General features: G+C 41.7%; 1 protein-coding gene across 7 annotated transcripts in view; it reads left to right on the forward strand.

Annotated features, from left to right (window-relative positions):
- Nucleotides 1–15,709, forward strand: part of ATP2B1 (ATPase plasma membrane Ca2+ transporting 1) — a 135,355-nt gene that overhangs the window by 27,078 nt on the left and 92,568 nt on the right. The gene's annotated exons all lie outside the window — the stretch shown is intronic.

The raw sequence follows: 15,709 nt of genomic DNA on the forward strand, positions 1-15,709 counted from the left end.
ACCCTGGGCTTATTCACAGAGTTGGCAGCCTGGATTCTGAGAAGGGATACACCTGAGGAGACTGGGCATTCCAAGACAACCAGGGAGAAGCAGCACGGCGGCCGCTCCGGTACTCTGTTGAGTGGGCTGTCCAGATTCAAGGGTAGGGACTTGAACTTCATCTCTCCATGGGAGTGGTGTCCAAAAATTTGCAACTGTTTGACAGCTGCTGCCTGATGCCTTGCGTACATTGCTGGATCATAGTTTTGTTTCCTCAAAGCCTTACTAAACAATACAGCTTCCAGCTTTTGAAGTTTTATTAGCACACATGGTGCGAGATGGTGTTTCACTGTAGATTTAATTTACATTTCTCTTATAAATGACATTGAGCATATTTCCCTGTTTTTAAGGTCTGTTTTTGTATTTTAGTGTATTGTCTGACTTTTTTATAGGATATTTGGTCTTTTTCCCATCAACCTAAAAAATACCTTCAGTGTTTAAGGAAAATTAGCATTGGGACTCTGGCCTCCAAAGTGTTGGTAGAATTACTCGGAAACCTTTGAACCTGGTGCTCTTCTGTAGAGGTTTTTCTTTGGTAATGTTTTCTCTTTATCTTTGCTGTGGTCAGTTTTGATAAGCTGTATTTTCTTAAGAAATTACCCATTTCATCTAGGTTTTAAGATTTATTTTCATGGAGGCCTATAATCTATTTTTTGAAATTTCCTATGCATAGTTTTTTCCTGTTGTCGCTTTATTTTAGTATATTTGTGCATTCTTTCTACTTTGTCAGCCTGTATAACGTGTTCATTCTCTTCTTTTAACTACGTTCTCATCTTTGTCTTAGATCTGTTGTTAAGCATGTTAAAATGCTCACCCTTGAACTTTTCACTGAGAATTCCCCAAGGATCCTTTGATTTGATGAAGTTCATCATCCAGTAAATTCTTCAGGAAGGGCATGTGCATATTAATATTTCTGAGTTTTTGTGAATCCACAACTGTTCTCTTTGGTAGACTTAGTATTTGAGGGGAGGCTTGGCTGCCACAGTCTTAAACGTCTCAAAAATGCTTCTCTGCTCCACTACTGCTTCTTAGTGTTTGGGGTTTTTGTTGGTGGTGCTTGTTTTTGTCATTTTACTAAGAAATATCTTGAAGTAGATTGTTCTAGATCACCTTTCTCAGGTATACAGTGGACCCTTTCAAGGTTCAAGTTTAGATTTTCTCTTATTTCTGGAAAGATTTCTTGAACAATAGTTTTAAATATTCTGTTCCCTTTTTCTTTTCTTAAAGGACTCCAGTTATACAGTGTTGGATCGCTTGCATGTCTTATATTTCATACATTCTTTTCTGACCCTTTCTATTCCTTTCTTATTTTCGTTCTCTTATTTTCCTGCCTTTTCTTCAAATGTCTCTTATTAGATTTTCACTCAAATCCATTCTCTCCAGAGCACTTTATAATTTATTCTTAATTTCAGAAATGGTTTTATCTTTTCTTCTTTGAGATTGATCAATTCCAGTTGCGTTTCTTCCTAGAATTTTGTTCATTTCTGTTTTTAGTTTTTGAATGTTTTATTCTAGTTGATTTTTGGTTTTGTTTTCAGTGTCTTCAGGTACTTGCTTGAGGGTCTTTAATTCAATTTGAAATATCACCTTATAATTTTCTAATGTTTTGTGGGTTTTGTTGTATGATGTCATGTTTTGTGGGGAGCGTGTTCATTGGCTAAAATGTTATTTGCATTTTCTGCTTCTTTCAGTAGCTCTTGATGGAACTGATGTGATTTCCCCTATCTATTCATAGACCTTTTTTTGGACAAGGTTCTTGGTTTATAAGTGCCTTCCATCAAAATAGTAAAGTACTTTTTTTAATGAATCATGGCAGTAGTGCAGAGAATTCGGCAGGAATTTGGTTTTTTTCCTCTTTGGTTTCTTCCGGTTCCTTACATTGCCTTTCTTCACTGTTTTCTCTCTAAGGGCGGCCTCTCTTCTCTTTCAGTCTGCTTCTTCCTCAGAAGTGCTGCTTGTTTGGGCTTGCGTTTTTGTTGCTGTTGTCTTTATGTGTCACCAGTGATGCAAACTACAAAATCACAGTGTTATTTCAGCATTCGATGTTGGACCTCCTTCTCCAGCGGGTGATTTGGCCTGTGCTTCATCTGTGTCCTTAGGTCCCTTCTCTTTTTGCAGAGTCTCAGGTGCCTGTGTTATGTTCCCATAGGTTTGCCAGGGCAATGGGAGCTCTCTTGGATTTTGAGGTAATTTGAAGTTTGTGGTGTTCTGTCTCCTTATTAATACTAGAGAGGTCATGTGTGGTCTTATTTGCGCTCTTCATGTTTCTATGTATTTTGGGAAGAGAGAGATTGGGATTCAGGCTGTTACCATTATCCTCCTGACGCAGAAGTCCCAGAGGTGGTGGTGGTTGTTCAGTCGCTCAGTTGTGTCTGACTCTTTGTAACCCATTGACTGCAGCACGCCAGGCTTTCCTGTCCTTCACTGTCTCCCCAGAGCTTGCTCAAACTCATGTCCATCGAGTCGGTGATGCCATCCAACCATCTCATCCTCTGTCATCCCCTTCCCCTCCAGCCTTCAATCTTTGCTAGCATCAGGGTCTTTTCCAATGAGTCAGCTCTTCACATCAGGTGGCCAGAGTATTGGAGCTTCAGCATCAGTCCTTCCAATGAATATTCAGGACTGATTTCCTTTAGGATGGACTGGTTGGATCTCCTTGCAGTCCAAGGGACTTTCGAGAATCTTCTCCATCACTACAGTAAGCTTTTTAAAATGAAGATTCTCAGATCCTAGTCCTGGAGACTCGGATTCTGTTGGTGTATGTAGGGTGAAGTGAAAGCTGTCTAGATTAGATACAGAGCTAGTTTGGGGAACTGCTTGCCTTAGACCAAGGATTAGCAAGCTTTTTCTGTAAGGGTCAGATACTAATATTTTAGGCGTTCAAGAGCCTCTGCAGTCTTTGTTGCATATTCTGGTTTGTTTTTTTTAACCTTTTCAAACTATTTAAAAAGTCATTCTTACCTTTAGGCCTTAGAAAAACAGGGTAAAGGCAGGTTTGGCCCATAACCTGCCACAGAACATCTTCAGTTGCCTCTTTATGGATTTGGCCTGAGAGCTAGCGTTTACTGACTGATGTTGACTGTTTCCTGAGATCCTGCAACAGTGAATGTTTTCAGTGCCATATTCAGTGCCTTAAGCAGCTTTGGGTCTCCTCGGGTGTGTAAGCCGAGAGACAGGCTGAGCGACAAGCCAGAGAGCACGGAAGGGACAACGTGAAATGGAAAAGGGAAATGTAGGGTTGCCGGCTAACTGCTTCAAGAACGAAAGCACTGCATATGACTCCCATAAACCAGCTCACTTCACAATCCTGCGCTTGGATGGGTGCCTAGCACGTCGACCAGCACAGTGTGTATTACTATGGGATCAGGAGCCTCAGAGTCACAGTTATCCCTCAAGAGTTATTTGTTTAAATTTTAAGGATTTATACCAAATTTACTTTGACTTTTTGCACAGCTGACAATGAACTTTTCTGACCACGTACAGATTCAGTTGCTTCTTAAGGCAATTCTTGATTTCTGTTAGTAAGGCAGGCACAAAATAGCTTTCTATTTCCCAGGACCAGAGGGCATGTTCTTAGTCTTAAAGCTGTTATTCTATTGTCTGTAAATATATTGGAGAAAGTGCATGAATTAGTACTGTGTCGACAGCCACCCTTACCACTTCTGATTCTCCAGCAGTAGTTTTAAACAGGCTTTTATAGCACAATTTTAACGCGAGGAGCAGAGAGATCATTCTGGAAGGTGAAGTAGCATGAATAACAGTATTGTGGAGATATAGAGGTAAGAAAGAGCAAGGCTTAATTAATTAGCAGGCTCGTTATTATTAGTCTTTAGCCATCTCTGAAAGCCATTTACTGACAGGTTCTCTTTCCCCTACTGTTAGAAGACATGAAAGAAAAATGAGAGTGTTAGTCGCTCAGTCGTGTCTAACTCTTTGTGACCCCATGGACTGCAGCCCGCCAGGCTGTTCATGGGATTCTCCAGGCAAGAATACTGGAGTGGGTTGCCATTTCCTTATCCAGGGGATCTTCCAGACCCAGGGTTTGAACCCAGGTCTCCTGCATTGCAGGTGATCCTTTACCAACTGAGCCACCAAGGAAGCCCAAGAAAACATGAAATGGAGGTCAAATTGGCCCCATAAAAGTAAGGTCATTTTAAACTTCAGGAGTCACATAGCTTAATCTTTCTGTAATCCATGAGGAGATGGATTTCTATTGTAAGATCGCTGTGGTTTGAAGCATGGAGTTAAAAAAAAAGGCACTGTGTTAGTCACCTTTATTTTTGGTGACAAGTCATCCTGTTTATCTTCATTATTCACTGCTGCAGTTAGTGTGTAAATGTCTTTCACATGGACTCTTACTTTGTGTAGGAGGAAGGGACAGTTGGTAGGTTAGTGATTTTGCTTGATGCATTGTCCTTGACTCCTCCACTTTTTTGGTGGTATTATGATTTTCATTTCCTTGCCAAACAAGAAAAATGAGCAAAAGCAGTTGGATACCCTGGTGCTGTGGTCCATTTTTCATGGGAGCCAGCATAATCGTAAAATCAGATTGTATCACCTTGTAGTTAATGTTCAAAAGCCTTGCCAGGGCCCACCAGGCCCTCCATATCTGGCCCGCTCCATCTCTCCCGGTTACTCCCAGCCGGCCTCTGCCTCCTCACACACTGTGCACGGGCCACAGTGGGCTTCCTCCTGTCCCTTTGGGACCTTCCTGTTTCCTCCACAGAAGTGCTTCTTGCCTCACATGTTCTTGAGGCTTCTTCCTTGTCACTGTTGAAAGTGAAAGTCCAACTCTTTGCGACCCCATGGACTGTAGCCTGCCAGGCTCCTCCGTCCGTGGGATTCTCCAGGCCAGAATACTGGAGTGGGTAGCCTTTCCCTCCTCCAGGGAATTTTCCCAGCCCAGGGATCGAACCCAGGTCTCCTGCATTGCAGGTGGATTCTTTACCAGCTGAGCCACCAGGGAAGTCCAAGAATACTGGAGTGGGTAGCCTATCCCTTCTCCAGGGAATCTTCCAGACCCAGGAATTGGTACTGTCAAGTCTTACACTCAGCACCACCCCTACCCCATTCCCCATGATGTGTCATCAAGTGCTTTTTAAAACTTAACTGGCCAAGTGTCCTCAGTATCTAAGACTTATTCAGGGAAATGCTCAGGAGACTTTGAAGATCACTGCTGCCCTCCCTGCTTATGTGAAAGTGTTAGTCACTCAGTCGTGTCCGTCGCTTTGAAACATGGACTGTAGTCTGCCAGGCTTCTCTGTCCATGGAATTCTCCAGGCAAGCATACTGGAACAGGTTGCTGTTTCCTTCTCTGGGAATCTTCCTGACCCGGAGATTGAACCTGGGTCTCCCACATTGTAGGCAGATTCTTTATCAACTGAGCCATCAGCAAAGCCTCCAAAGAGCATTATTCAGTGTATTAAGTCACTCAGTCATATCTGACTCTTGGTGACCCCGTGGACTGCAACCCACCAGGCTCCTCTGTCCATGGGATTTCCTAGGCAACAATACTGGAGTAGGTAGCCATTCCCTTCTCCAGGGGATTTTCCCAACCCAGGGATCGAACCCTGGTCTCCCGTGTTGCATTGTACCCTTCTTTTGTAGTGTAATGTTAATGCAGGCAGGCTTTGGGTGTAGCAAACTAAAACTCCTAATATTTTTTGAAGATTTCTCCATTCTGTACTTAAGGCTCCCTCCCCCCTTAGAAAATCTAAATGCAGGGTTTAGTATTTATAATATTTCATGTTTTTCCTTTTCTGTCCTTTTTATTGAACATGTCCCCTGCCATCTGGTATCTGAGATCTCCCTTGGTTGTAGCATTTGAAGATCGTACATCTTTTACGTCTGCCTTTAGGCTTTTGATTAAAAGCATTGGACAGAATGAACATAAAATTTAATTGATGTGATAGACTACTTACTACTGGTAAGCTTAGGAATAGCCACACCTGATTTTCTGGTACTGTAGGGAAGAAGAAATGAACACTGGTGTGGTCTAATACAAGGAGAAATCAGCAAGAGCAGAAAGTGGTGAAGGAACCTGGTGATGTATTTTCAAGAAGTATAAGTGGTACTTGTCCCAGTTCACTTTTCTTTTGAAGATAGTAGGGGAGGACACACAAGAGGGTGTACTTGCTCTGTGTCATTTCAAGTCTTCAAATGAAGAAAGCATCCCTTTCGTTAGAAACTTGGTCCTGTGTTCTTCCATTTAAAGGATGGTGAATCAGATTGTGCCATTAGTGAGTTAGGAGGAGAGTATTTGAAGGACAAATTAATCTCAGTTGGAAACTATTCCTTAAAATGTTCATTAGTGTGCCAGAAAGATTTGGGGAGGGTATAATCACTGCCTCCCACTTACTAGCACACAATTGAAATTAAACTCCTGTGGATAAATCACTCAAAACAGCTGGGCTTTGCATAGGAGTATCGCAGAAGCTGGGCCCTGGATCCCTGAGAAATTCAAGGTGTTTAATAGCCCGCAGGGTGTGTATGCAGTATCATCTGGCAGTGATAAAGAAGGCGTCTGTCTGCTGGTCCTGGTGTTGCTTTCCGGGCACTACTGCTATTGTTAATAGTCAGAATTGTGAAGTCCTTTTTGGACTAGGACTGTGATTGGTTTTTTGGAGCGATAGTGGTTATTTTTTGTTTTTGAGAGAGACTTAGGAAAAAATTTTTGATCCATAATGGATACTGTTTCCTACAGAGTTTTTTTCTAAGGAGAGAAGGTGGTTTGAAACTGTAAAAAAAAAAAAGATACTTTTTTCTTTTGTTTGTGTTCTGTAGTAATAGTAGTAATAATATTGTAGTAGTAATAATAAAAATGGCTGCTTTGTGAATCTGGGAATTATAATTGTTTTAAAAATGTGAATTTAGAAGGGTACTTATCTTGTAAGACTCTGGGAGTCAGAAAATTTTATTTTGTGTTATGAGAAGTGGCCACAACTATAAAAGCCGCATCTGTTGGCAAGTTTAAACCCTTGGACAAGTATCAGTGGTGTCTTCATATAGTAGAGTAGTCCCCGATCTTTGCATACAAACTTTGTTGTCCTTTTAATTAAATAATACCTACAAAAACAGCAGCAATAGAAACACTCCTTTCACTTAAAAACTGAAATATAGGAAATGCTTATTTTTCAGATCTTTTCTAGGAGAACACTATAATTTTCAAATGCAGTTCTAGCTGGCGCTGCCACACAAAGTCTTAACAGAATCTGCTGTCAGTAATTCTGCCAGCCATCAGCTGGGGAAACCATGTCTGTAACTCTTGTGCAGCGCCTTACGTGGTTCTGTGCCATCCAAGGTGAGATACTGTTGAAGATAAATTGAAGACCTTGGGTTCTTCCCTTGAATTTGTCCTCGCAGAGCCTGCGGTGGAGGGGGAGCTTGGCAGGTTCTCTCCATGCCTTCACGTCTTTCCTCTCACAGTGCCCACCTCCAGCTTGGAGTTTGTGTTTTACATGCTGGTTACACACAAACAACAGGTTTTCAACTGCTTTCAAAGCAGACTCCTCTTTCCTACTTACTCTCTCTCCACTGAGCAAACATTGATGACAAGTCTCTGAGGTTGTAAAAACGGTTCTCTGGCCTAAATAGATCTGTTAGATATTCCTGAAGTAGTACTGTTTTCTGAGAACCTTTTATCATTGTGAAGGGAAATAATTATACATAAAAATAAGTTCTAGGTAGTTAGGGCTTTAAGGTAAAAAAGCAATAGTACATCAGTCACTGGTACCAAAACGGACTCTGGGGCAGCCTGGGAAGGACTCTTTTCTTACCTATTTTATTATAGCGGTAACTAATGGTTGAATCAGGGGCTTCCCTGGTGGCTCAGCTAGTAAAGAATCCGCCTACAGTGCGGGAGACCTGGGTTCGATCCCTGGGTTGGGAAGATCCCCTGGAGAAGGGAAAGGCTGCCCACTCCAGTATTCTGGCCTGGAGAGAGTCCATGGACTGTATAGTCCATGCATTTGCAAAGAGTCGGATACAACTGAGCGCCTTTCACTCACTCAGGTTGAATCAGGTAAAATATTTTCATGGTTATGGTCTTGAGTTGTAAGGGCCACCTTTCTGGAATATAGTAAACACTTCATTGCTTCAGTTTTAAGTTACATAAAAGTAATATTGGGGCGGCTACACATTTTATATTTGCATGGCTTTTCTACCATTATAATTAAATAGTGCCGTTTGTTCATTTAGCAAACATTCATGTGCCTACCTTGTCCCAGACCACATACTCCTCTCTGCAGGTAAAAGATGTACCCCTTAGGCTCATTGTTAATAAAGAAAGACCACAAATATTCTCAGAGTTCAGAATAATATATGTAAAAGGATGAATAGTAATGCTGCTTTCAGATACAAGTTTGCCATGGTTCATAATGGATGAGTATTTGGGCTCTGAAAGAGATTTGTTGACGTTTATGTAATATGATTCCCTGTATACAGTTACATGTATGTCTTAACTGTAAAAAGCATTGAGCATAAGCTTAACTAGTAGAATAAGTTGAGGTTTTCCTGTCTGTTTTTAATGAAGAATTCTCTTCTTGGTTTGTATAGATAACACCTTTTCCTTTTTTTAGCTTCTTTGTTTTTTCATAATGTAGTGTAATTCTTTTCACATAATGAGCTTCAGGAAATATTGATGATAATGAAAGTTCCCAATCGCTTCAACATATGACCATTCAGAATTTAAATTCCCAGAGAATTTTAGCGATGTGCTGAATTTCCGAACAGATGAACATCGCAGGTCTGTACCATGCCTCAGTATATTTGTGAATGCATATGCAAAAGCAGGGCAGAGTGGGGAGGAGCAAACCACACTGCTGGGGTGGGAATCCCAGCTCTCCATAACAGCTTTGTGACCTTGGGCACATTATTTAACCTGTTTCACTTCAGTTTCCTCAACTGTGAAATGGAAAGTAATACTGCCAATCTCATAGGGCTGTAGTGTTCCATGCAACACTATGGAAATGTTAATTATTGTTGTAACCATCATCATCATAATCATTCAATTTCATGTAAAACTGTAGCAGTGCTCTCTGTATAGTAAACACTCAAGATTGGGTGGTGTTTTTCTTACTGTTTTTGTCGTCACAGGGAACCTGCTTTTCATTTTACCTTGTGGCCAGAGCTTTCCCCCTCAGCCACCCCTGTGTTCCCTGGAATATCCCAGGTTCCTTTTTTGTTTTCTGGCAGATTTTAAAAGGTTCTAACGAGGCATACTGTTTTGAACCCTGTTAGAGCTTCATGCCCACTTTTTTCTCCTTCCCGAACTATGAATAACTAAAGGTTGAAAAGAATCAACTGATGTATACGTGTCCCAGTTGTCGTTAAATAGCTGCATGTAGTTTAATACACACAGCTAGCAGTTGTAGTGGTTTCATATCTGTATCTTCTCCAGAAGAACGTGAGGTCTGTGGATGGAGATGATTCGGTTTTGTTTCCCCTGTGGCCTCAACACCTAGCACTCAGATGCACCTTGGATGAGGGGACATGTTTGCCTGCCTGTTCTCTCCATGCTGGTGTCACTGAGGGTCTACAGGTCAGTGTAGGGGAGTGAAGACCTTCGCCTCCTCTGAAACCTGATAGAGTAGCAGAGGAGGCACGCAGTTTAGAGAGTTAGAAAAGCCCAGCTTCAGATGCTTGAATAGATGAGGAAACTAGCTGTAAGCTGTCCCCTATCTGTACCTCCTGATTGTAATTTGAAGGGAGTGACGATCGTGTTAGGTGACATTCACTCCGCCACTGTTGTTATTCGTGCCATATTCGTACTATCTACATTTCTCATTTACCCATTTAAAACTTTCTAGTCCTGGCTGGTAGGTATAAGGCCACTGCTGCCTTTTTTAGGGAGATGGTATCCTTGAGCTTCGAGTTAAAATTTGTCATCATAAAGCACAAATTCTGCCTAAGTCTCAGGGAGAAATGGTGAGTGCTTATGAAAGACACATTATTCAAGATGTCACTTTCATTCTCTTTTTAATCCTCATGACAGCCTTGAGGGGTTGAGAGCAACATATCTAATATTTATTTTGTAGACATGATCTATCACTTTTATGACAGGGTCTGGAATTCAGAGTTTAGGAGGGAATAGAAAAGATGGAAATGATGAGGTTGAGAAGGTAAAGGAATTTAGCTACTGACTGGATATTGGGGAGAGAGTGAGAGAGCAGAGGCACTTCTGAACCTAAGTGGTGGATACTCTGACTGAACTAGGAAAGAATAGAACACCGTTTCCTAAAATATTCTGTGAAACACTGGTTCCAGGAGATATTAATAGGTGCTCCATGGAGAGGGAGGGGGGAATAGTAGTTAAAAATAAGTTCAGGAAATGCTACATACATATTCCTCTCTTGTAGATTCACAAAATCGCAAGGTTATTCGAAGTCTGACTAAAGAAGGCTGTTTGCTGTGCTGACCTTTTCGCATCATAGCTATTAACATATTGTGAATTAGCCTTCTCTGGGACACCAGTTCGGAAGTCTGGTCTAGAGGAATTTGGGGATTGGTAATAGGAATGGATTGTGAGGTTTGAGCTTGAGGTTAGGACTAAACCTTAAATTACTATAAGGATTTTGGAGACGAGTGAGAAATGAGGTCTGAAATAGAGTCTTGTAGGTAAATGAAGTGAAAGCAAGAGACAAAACTTGGAAAAGGAAATACTAATATCCAGTTGAAATCCTGAACCTAAGACTATTGAATTGCGTGTGGGTCTTTCAGATAAAGGCACAGTTTTTCAGTACCACAAGTATATACAGATACCATGCTAGGCTCAGTATAATGGGGAGCATAGTAGTGTTTATATGAGAACAGATCTAGAGTCGTAACTGAGTGTTGCTGAGGTCGGAGTAGAGGACCCCAGACTTTCCTGGGATGGGTGGAGAGACAGAAAGTGGATGGGGGAGCCAGTCAGAGAAACAGAAGCAATGCTAAGAGAAAGAAATGTAAAACTGGAAAGTGCTTGTGGAGGGTGAGGGAGGCGTGTTGAACAGGATAGACAGCCAGTGGTGTAGATAAGAAAGGGATATCAGATCATTGAGGCCAGCTCCTCCGTTTTATCCATGAAGAACTGGGAATGAGGAAGGAGAGTGATTGGCTCCGGTTATGTTAGCACAGCACAGTCAGGATTAGAATCTGGACGCTTCTGTTACCTCTTTGTCCCCTGGTGATGTCAAAAGGGAAGGAAATGTTAATGATGATGTTGATGTATCTCGTCTTTTGGGAGAATGAGGACTGGCTGTCCCCCCAGGGGCCATCTCAGGATAGGGTTTATTATATCCCTTAGTAGGTTTACCATGATAAAGAGGCTGAAACTTGCAGGTTCTGAAACTCAGTTGATCTGTACTCTTAATAATCTATTTTTGGGGATCAGGCTCATGTTATCAAAGCCTCATCAGATTCATATAAAATATTAGAATGTCAGTTTATTAATTTACAGTGGGGGGAAAAAATAACTGCCTTGGGAAACAGATTCTCGAGTTCTGGCTAGCACGTTCTCTTTCCCATAGATGATGCCACATGGGAATCCACATTATAATTAGAAGGTTGCTTAGTGAGTATGTAGGCAGAGCAAGTGGTACAATCTTTGGAATGTGTACTGGAGTCAGGCTTCTCTTATGCTCTCAAAGACCAGTTACCTCATCTGGCAGATGGGGTAATAATAATAGTACCTTGTTCATAGCGTGTTGAAAGGGTTAGGTCGGATACATGGTCATTGCTTAGCATAGTTCCTGCCGCATGCATACCATCAATGTTACAGTTCTTCCCAGGTGTTGTTGTTCAGTCACTAAGTTGTGTCCGACTCTTTGTGACCTCATGGACTGCAGCACGCCAGGCTTCCCTGTCTCACCATCTCCCAACTAGGATACAGCTACTACTGGAACCTCATCGTGGCTTAGTATACTCCCCTACGTGTGTGCTAAGTCGCTTCAGTTGTGCCCAACTCTTTGCGACCCCGTGGACCATAGCCCTTCAGGCTTCTCTCTCCGAGGGGTTCTCCAGGTAAGAGTACTGGAGTGGGTTGCCATGCCCTCCTCCAGAGAATATTCCCCTAAACCCTGCTTAAATGATAAAGACCAAGTTTTCTTTTGCTGTTCTGACAGCTGTTCTTTCCTTGTTGTTTTACGGTTGACCAACCCATTTCTGACTCTTACTCTTTCCCCCTCCCACCCATTAAATTAACTCATTCGATTTAGATGATGTCTGATCTTGAGTCCTGGGATCCATTTTAACCTTTTTAGTGTGCTTGATACGGATACTCTGTTCAGTCGATCATATTAGGTTGAACCATATGAAATTGCAGATTTTCTGTTGCTTTTCATATACAAAAATGGCAGGGTCATATGGCTTAATAGAATACCTTGATTTTTAAAGTTAATTCCTTCCAAGTGGTCCCAGTAGTTTCTTTTATGAGAAGCTAAGTCTGTTGATGAATCCAGAAGTCTTTCCTTTAAATGCAGAGGTGTGTGTATACCGGTATACTTCTCTTCCTGTAACGAGGTTCTGAGAAGGTTCTTCTTTTGTATGTCTGCTTGTGTCCTTTGTGTTGTAACACCGTTTTTCCTCTTCTTTTTACATTTACTCTTTTACCTCCTCAGGCCAGCATCAAACATGTGAATGATTATTTGTAATCCCTTGATTGATAATTTACATGGTGCATTTTCTGTTTAAGTTATTAAGCCACTGTCTGCTGCCCATTGTACATTCCGTGTGTTGTGGTTCAGTTGCTCTGACTCGTCAACTCTTTGTGACCCCACGGACTGCAGCACACCAGGCTTCCCTGTCCCTTGCCATCTCCCGGAGCTTGCCCAAACTCATGTCCATTGAGTCGGTGATGCCATCCAACCATCTCATCCTCTGGAGTCCCCTTCTCCTCCTACCTTCAGTCTTCCCCAGCATCAGGGTCTTTTCCAGTGAGTCGGCTCTTTGCATCAGGTGGCCAAAGTATTGGAGCTTCAGCATCAGTCCTTTCAATGAATATTCAGGAATGATTTCCTTTAGGATGGACTGGTTTGATCTCCTTGCCATCCAGGGGACTCTCAAGAGTCTTCTTCAGCACCACCATTCAAAAGCATCAGTTCTTCAGCACGCAGCTTTCTTTATGGTCCAACTCTCACATCTGTACATGACTACTGGTTTTATATCCTAGATCGTGGCCATTAAGTTTAAAATGTTGACAGTTCCACTGAGGATACTGTGGCTCAGTACCAAAGTTGGCAGATTCCTTCATTGCACTAGAATTTCAGCATAATGCTGACTAGATCAAAGTCAGAAGGCCTGATCATTGAAGGCAAATACATCACTTTTATAATGCTCAACTAACATCCACTGGCTTTTAGGAAAAGAAAATGATCTAAAGGCTGCTCTGACAAATTGGCTATTTCTCCCTTGTGGTTTCTGGTTCTTGCCCATTTACAGTATGTGAATTCTAAATGGTGGTAATCATCATACAGACATAGATCTGTGTTTATTCCCTGAATATTGTGTCACAAAGAGTTTTCCAGGTTGGTGTTTAGATTTCCTAGTCATTATTTTTAAGTTTTGAAGAATCTCAGTGGTTAATTATCTAATTTTAATTGTGGCAAGAAAACCTTTTTCTCCCTCTGGGTGTAACTACTGTTTTTCTAAAGTAGATCAACTATTAGAAAATTCTGAATGTGATCCAGGCCTCTCACTTTTTAATTTTTAAATGCTATTGTATGTCATTATATATGAGGACATCACATTCAGATATTGAATTTAATGTCTTCATTTATTTAACAAGTATATATTATGTGCCTTCTATATTAGTAGGCTGACTTAAGTATTATACAGTGTATGCTGCATGTGACAGTTTATTGGAAACTAAAAATGTGTTATAGTGTCAGTGTTACTGCAAATTATTAATTTAACAATTAAGTAGGTATGGCTTCCCAGGTAGTGCTAGTGGTAGAGAACCCACCTGCCAATGCAGAAGACTTCAGTGATGGGGGTTCCATCCCTGAGTGGGGAGGACGCCCTGGAAGAGGGCAGTCCGATACTGGCAATCCACTCCAGTATTCTTGCCTGGAGAATCCATGGACAGAGGAGCCTGGTGGGCTGCAGTCCATGGGGTCGAAAAAGTCGGGCATGTTAACTTTACCTTGAAGGAGAGGTTAGGAGAAAGGTGAAGGAAATAGGCCAGTATTCATTAGGAAAGATGATGCTCAGAGACTTACTTGAAACATGTGCAAAGACAAAGGAGTTAGGGAGTCTGAGAGCAATACTGAAACAAATGGATGAGAGAAGGGATGTTGATTGGGTACATGACCCTACGCTGAGGCCCTCAGCATCCACGTTTCTCCTTTTGAAGACCTCTGCACAAGGGAGATGCCCACAGGCTGAATGCTGCCCAGTGTCTTACCACCATCTGAAAAGACCCCTTCCTTCTGATTGCCTTCTGGTTCCTTCATTTTACTTTTTGCTAGTGCTAAGAAAGGAAATTTCCCACATGGCTCAGTGATAAAGAATCTGCCTGCCAATACAGGAGACACAGGAGATGTGGCTTCCGTCCCTGTGTCTGGGATCCCCCAGAGGAAGAAATGGCAACCCACTCCAGTATTCTTGCCTGGAAAATTCCATGGACAGAGGAACCTGGTGGGCTACAGTCCACGAGATCACAAAGAGTCCGGAGACAACTTAGCGACTGAGCACACAAGAAAGCAAATTAAATATGTTCCGACCTTCTCAAAAGTGATAAAAATCTCTCATTAGTTTTATAAGATGATTTAAAATCATTTGTATTAAGAAATTGTCATAAAGAAATAAAAAGCCAAGAGCTTTTGAAATCTGTATGTTTTTCCCCCTGAGTACTATAATAATCTGAAGTTTTGGTTATTATGTGTATTCTTGTTTGTTTAAACACTCTGTTAGGGGAGTTTGAGGATTCTAATTGCATTGATCGCCCATAATTCAGATTAACTCTTAACCATTTTTATTCTAGTGAATAGTTAAGCAATTTATTAGCCTCTGTAAGAACTATAAAAAGAACAGTAGTTGGGATTCCCTCAGAAAGCTATAGTTGTATTTAAGAAGAAAAGATAAGGTTTCTTTCAAGAAATCTTCCAAAGATACAAGTAGATAGTGTTGTTGTTTCTTTTATCATGGTATCAATTCTTTACTGAGCTACCTCCTTATTCTTCTTTGCTCAGATGTATCCACCCTTCTGTGTTCAACCCCTTCATCCACTTTGCCCCATCCCACCTCAGTCCAGGTGTGTCCCTGACAGTGAAGCCTTTCTCTGATCCACATCCCAATTAACACTCGACGCTTTGTGTGCTCACCAAACCATTCCTGATGCTCTCTACAACAACTCATTGTGTTTGCTTGTTGTTGTTTAGTCACTGAGTCATGTCTGACTCTGCAACTCCATAAACTGCAGCACACCAGGCTTCCTGTCCTTCACCAACTCCCAGAGTTTGCTCAAAGCCATATCCATTGAATCAGTGGTGCCATCCAACCAGCTCATCCACTGCTGCCCCTTCTCTTGCCCTCAATTTTTCCCAGCATCAGGGTCTTTTCCAGTAAGTCCCCTCTTCACATCAAGTGGCCAAAGTATTGGAGCTTCAGTTTCAGTATCAGTCCTTCCAGTGAATATTCAGTTGATTTCCTTTAGCATTGTCTGGCTTGTTCTCCTTGCAGTCCAAGGGACTCTCAA

The sequence above is a fragment of the Bubalus bubalis genome, chromosome 4 (assembly GCF_019923935.1).
Source record: "Bubalus bubalis isolate 160015118507 breed Murrah chromosome 4, NDDB_SH_1, whole genome shotgun sequence".
NCBI lineage: Eukaryota > Metazoa > Chordata > Mammalia > Artiodactyla > Bovidae > Bubalus > Bubalus bubalis.